The sequence below is a fragment of the Eptesicus fuscus genome, chromosome 5 (assembly GCF_027574615.1).
Source record: "Eptesicus fuscus isolate TK198812 chromosome 5, DD_ASM_mEF_20220401, whole genome shotgun sequence".
NCBI classification, from domain to species: domain Eukaryota; kingdom Metazoa; phylum Chordata; class Mammalia; order Chiroptera; family Vespertilionidae; genus Eptesicus; species Eptesicus fuscus.
The window spans coordinates 107,809,528-107,815,527 of record NC_072477.1 but is presented as its reverse complement, the minus strand read 5'-3'; positions in this window follow the sequence as shown (position 1 = coordinate 107,815,527).

Here is a 6,000-nt window from a genome sequence, read left to right as displayed (position 1 = left end):
AAAAAATTAAAGTGTCACATATTTGTCCTCATCCCCCCATTCCCATCCCACACTCCTTCCCACGGATGCCCCCACCCCCTGTTGAACTTAACCGTTGGATAGGCTCATATGCATGCACACAAGTCCTTTGGTTGATCTCTCCCCCCTCCTCCCAACCTCCCCTATCCTCCCTCTGAGGCCCGATAGTCCGATCGATGCCTCCTTGTTTCTGGTTCTGTTCTTGTTCCTCAGTCTATGTTGTTCATCATTTCCCCTAGATGAGCGAGATCATATGTCACTAGATATATACTTATAAGAACTGAATGTGAGAGGAGCAATAATAGTTATGCTGACAGGCAAATGAATCAGTCTGTAGTGAGTTTCTTTCTGGACCAACAGTTCTTTTCAGACCCAATTTCAATGTCCACCAGTTCCTTATGTGTACATGTCAGCACTGACCCCTCAGCTCTGGATGGTGGACAAATGGTGGTAACGGAGGTCCGACTCCCTCTGGTTTGGTCTCGGCCGGACCCAGGGGCACGGCTTCACCCGGACTAAGGGGAACGTGGCCTCACCCAGACCCAAGGGGCGCGTGGCCTCACCCGGGACCGGGACCCAGCCTCACCCGGATGGATCCAGGGGCACACGGCCTCACCCGGACCCAGGATCCGGCTTCACCCGTACCCAGGGGCGCATGGCCTCTCCCAGACCCAGGGGCCCGTGGCCTCACCTGGGCCTAGGTGCGCGAGGCCTCACCCGGATCCAGGGACACATGGCCTCACCCGGACCCGGGGGCGCGTGGCCTCTCCCAGACCCAGGGGCACGTGGCCTCACCCGGACCTAGGTGTGCGAGGCCTCACCTGGATCCAGGGACACATGGCCTCACCCGGACCCAGGACCCAGCCTCACCCGGATCCAGGGACACATGGCCTCACCCGGACCCGGGGGCACGTGGCCTCTCCCAGACCCAGGGGCACGTGGCCTCACCTGGGCCTAGGTGCGCGAGGCCTCACCCGGATCCAGGGACACATGGCCTCACCCGGACCCGGGGGCGCGTGGCCTCTCCCAGACCCAGGGGCACATGGCCTTACCCGGACCCGGGACCCAGCCTCATCCGGATCCAGGGACACATGGCCTCACCCGGACCCGGGGGCGCGTGGCCTCTCCCAGACCCAGGGCACGTGGCCTCACCTGGGCCTGGGTGCGTGAGGCCTCACCCGGATCCAGGGACACATGGCCTCACCCGGACCCGGGGGCGCATGGCCTCTCCCAGACCCAGGGGCCCATGGCCTCACCCGGGCCTAGGTGCACGAGGCCTCACCCGGATCCAGGGACACATGTTGACCCAGAAATTCTCCTCCTAAGTATTTACTCAAATGAAACATATGTCCATCAAATAACACTCCATGCTGGAATGGCTATGAGAAAAACACACTCTCAATCACTGATGATGGGAGTTTAAATTGAAATAAACTCCAAAGAGTGTGTTTGGGCATTTATCCTATATAATTAAAGGCTAATATGCAAATCGACCGAACAGCAGAACTACTGGTCACTATGATGCGAACTGGCCACCAGCGGGCAGACGCTCAATGCAGAAGCTGCCTCCTGGTGGTCAGTGCACTCAGCCAGAAGCTGGGCTCACGGCTGGTGAGTGCAGTGGCAGTGGCAGGAGCCTCTCCCACCTCTGCAGCAGTGCTAAGGATGTCTGACTGCTGGGGAGCGAGCCTAAGCCATCAGTTGGACATCCCCTGAGGGCTCCGGGACTGTGAGAGGGTGCAGGCCGGACTGACAGACAACCCCCCCCCACCCCGCCGAGTGCACACAATTTCGTGCACCAGGCCTCTAGTTAAATTATAAATGCTTTGACCTAGCAATTTCCCTCCTAGGATTTTATGCTACTGATAAACACAGTTTAAGTGGCATATTTAAAAATTATTACTGCAACATTGTTTGAAAGAACAAAACGCAAAACATAATCTAAATGCAAGATAGGTTAAATAGTGATATGTCCATACAATGGAATCATATGTAATTACAAAACCAAATGGGGATCATTTATGTGCTAATATGGGATAAAGCTCAAGGTTTAATGTGAACAAAGCAATATGTGTTTGTTATGTTGCAACTTGTGTAAAAAAAAACAACACACACACAGAGGATACATATTTGGATTTTCTTTTTTTTTTAAATATATTTTATTGATTTTTTACAGAGAGGAAGGGAGAGGGATAGAGAGCTAGAAACATCGATGAGAGAGAAACATCGACCAGATGCCTCCTGCACACCCCCTACTGGGGATGTGCCCACAACCAAGGTACATGCCCTTGACCAGAATCGAACCTGGGGCCTTTCAGTCTGCAGGCCGATGCTCTATCCACTGAGCCAAACCGGTTTCAGCGGGATTTTCTTATATATACATTTAAAAAAAAAAAAAAAACAAACTTCTGGAAGAATAACCAAGAAACTAATACAAAGGGTACCTGTTAGGAGGAAGATGTGGGAAACGTGGATGGAGTCAGGAGTATGAAGGACAATTTCATAGTATGCCTTTTTAATTTTTTAAACTTTTTGATCCATGTGACTGTACTCGCTTGTGGAGAGCAGCTACAGTGTTTGGACAGTTTCAAGCCTCAGACTAATGAGAGGGCACAGTCCTCTCATGGCCAAGTGCAAGTCCCAGCTTGGAGGGCAGAGCCCTCCCAGCACAATTATAGCCAGAGGCTATGCCTGTAATACCTATGGTCCAAACATGTGGCCCCACGTGCCTGAGTGATATGGGCTTGATAGAGTTCAGGTGCATGTAATTGAGTAGATTCGAAACCCACGAGAACTTTGTAACCACGCCCTTACTTTGCCTCGTGGCATCTGGCTATAAAATAAAGAGACAGCTTACAGGCTGTGGCACTGTAGCTAGTTCTCCATCAGAGAGGACAGCGTCCCACCCAGACCCAGCTTTCTTCTCTTGTCTGTCTTTTCTCAATCCTTCATCGCCCCCTCTCAGGCTCACTGAACCTGGCTGAGCTGGCTCAGCACACTAGCTATTCAAAATTTAAATATTTTAAAAGTAACATCAAAATAATCTACACTAATAAAAGAGAAAAATGCTAATTGACCTTACCTACGCTACGCCTACAGCCAATCAGAATGAGTATGTAAATTAACCCAACAAAGATGGCGGTTAATTTGCATAGTAGCTGCTCATTGGCCTGGGTCCTGGGAACATCCTCTGGACCCAGGCTGCTCCTAGCCTGTAGGCCTATAGGCCCTGAGCGGCAGGGGTCCCAGAACGCCCCCTGGCCACTCTGAGCCTATGAGTGCAGGTGCCAAGTGGCTGGGGGCGGGGCGGGAACGTCCTCGCATCACTATCTGCAGCCACTTGGGAATGCTCTAGCACCAAGCGGCAGTTTGGGTCCACGCCCCCAGCCTGGGGTCTCAGCCACTGAGTCACACCAGCCAGGCAGATATGGAGGAATCTTACATGTTTCTTTTTTTATATATATTTTATTGATGTTTTACAGAGAGGAAGGGAAAGGGATAGAGAGCTAGAAACATCTATGAGAGAGAGACATCGATCAGCTGCCTTCTGCACAGTCCCCACTGGGTATGTGCCCCCAACCAAGGTACATGCCCTTGACTGGAATCGAACCTGGGTCCCTTGAGTCTGCAGGCTGTTGCTCCATCCACTGAGCCAAACCAGTTAGGGCTGTCCAATATGTTAAAGGAAAAATTCTATCCAATAAAGAGGGAATATGTAGGGGAGGGCATTTGGGGGTGACCGGGCTGTCAGGGGAGGGCAGTTGGGGATGATCAGGCCAGCAGGAGAGCAGTTAGGCATCGATCAGGCTGGCAGGGGAGTGGTTAGGGGGTGATCATGCTGGCAGGCAGAAGTGGTTAGGGGCAATCAGGCAGGCAGGCGAGCAGTTGGGAACCAGCAGTCCAGGACTGTGAGAGGAATGTCTGACTGCCTGTTTAGGCCCGGCAGTCGAACATCCCCCAAGGGGTCCCAGGTTAGAGAGGGTGCAGGTTGGGCTGAGGGACACACACCCCCATGCATGAATTTCATGCACCGGGCCTCTAGTATCCTATATAATAAAAGCCTAATATGCAAATCGAACAACTGGTTGCTATGACACACACTGACCACCAGGGGGCAGATGCTCAATGCAGGAGCTGCTCCCAGCCCGCAGGCTCCAGGCCAGCCAAGGTGGGTGCCAGCAGGGGTCCCCCGGTCACCCTGCTGGTCGCCCCGCAGAGGGAGGCAACTGGCAGCAGCAGAGGGCAGGGCTGGCGATCAGGTGGCGCCAGGCCGGCCAAGGCTGGTGCCAGCAGGGCCCCCTCATTGCCCTGCCAGTCACCCCACAGATCGGCCCTGATCGCCAGCCAGGCCTAGGGACCCTACCTGTGCACGATTTCATGCACCGGGACTCTAGTATTATATATTAATATGTGAACACAGCATGACTATTGTGATATATAGGCAGTGTCTAGTCCACCAGAGGGACGTTCTTGGCACACAATAATAGTTACTATTTTTGTCCCCACTCATACTTCAGGTTCTAGTCCCCATATCGGAGGTGCACAGTTGCTTCTCCTGTCCCTGCCCTCACAGGGGCTTTCCCTTCTGCCCAATGTCCCCCCACTTCTCCTCTCCTCACTCACAGAGCGGCAAGTCTCTGGCAACACCTCTTCAAGAACCCTTCTCTGACTGACGCCCCCTCCCTCCCCACACCCTGACCCTGTTAGGAACCCCTCATTCTCCCGTGGGGACTGCAAGGTCTGCTCAGTCTTCTGAAAGTCAGGGACTCTGAACCTGTGGGCTCCCTTCCCTGGACTGCTGGCCTCACCAGAGTAGCAAACAGTTCCAAGATGGGGTATACTGGCTGGCAGAGGACTCGCTCTCCACCATACAGACACCTGCAGCTTTCAGTTTCCTCTAAACGTTATGTCGGTCCTCCCACGCCCAGAGACTGGGGAGTTTCCGTTTTCTTTAAGCGTTTACAGGAAAGTGCCTGCCCCTTGTAACACTTGGTGAGCCATGTGTAGCCATGGAGGGAACAGAGGCAGATCTCTCACACATGAAGCTCATGGTTCCACCAGGAGGGCAGGCACTTTTGCAAGGAACTGACTCAGACCGTGGGGAAGGGACATAACGAGCACCCCAAAGTGAAGGGGAAGCCCAAGTGAGAGGGAGGAGGACAATGCCCATTAGGCCTCCGAGAGGTGGGAGTATGGCTGGCTGGGATGAGTGGGAAGGCTTTTGAATGACAGCCTGGCCCTCTAGGTGAGTGGAGGGGCAGGGCAGGAACAGCAGGCTGAAGCTTTGGCCCTCTGGGGAGGGGCTCTGGAGCTGTGACCCGGACCTGACCCCAGTGGGTGTGCAGTCTGTGCCGGGAGGACAGACAAGAGGGACAAAGCCTGATGCCAAGAAAGCTGGAGAGGGTCCTGAGGAAGGCCTGATGCCAGAGGCTGTTCCTCAGGGGAGGGCTCAGATTTCTGTGGGGGTTCCTCACAAGCCTCTTCAGGAAGTGAGAGTCATTTCTCTTTCTTTCGTCCTTCCTCCCTTTCTTTCTTTCTTTCTTTCTTTCTTTCTTTCTTTCTTTCTTTCTTTTCTTTTCTTTTCTTTTCTTTTTTTTTTTTTGAGATTCATTTCTGAGGAATGGAGAAGTCAAAGGGTCCCTGGGGTTGGGCTGGGACACTGAAGCAGAGAGCCAGGCCGGACACCAGGGACACCCAAGTGTAAAAGGACAGGAAGCTGAGAGCAGCCCTGAAACCTCTCCTGAATGTGGCGACTCCACCCTGCCTCACATTAGGTGTTTCGGGACCAGCTCTGACACACGCATACCCCCTCTTTCCTGGCACACCTCCTGACTCTCAAGAGGAACAGAGTGCCTGCTCCTGCCCCAGGGGCTTTGAAATCCCTGGGCAGAAATGGGACCTGTGGATAATTTACAGCATCATGAGGGTTTGTCAGCCTTCAGGGCCCTGGTCCCTGGCTGCAGACACTAGGGACATTGGGGA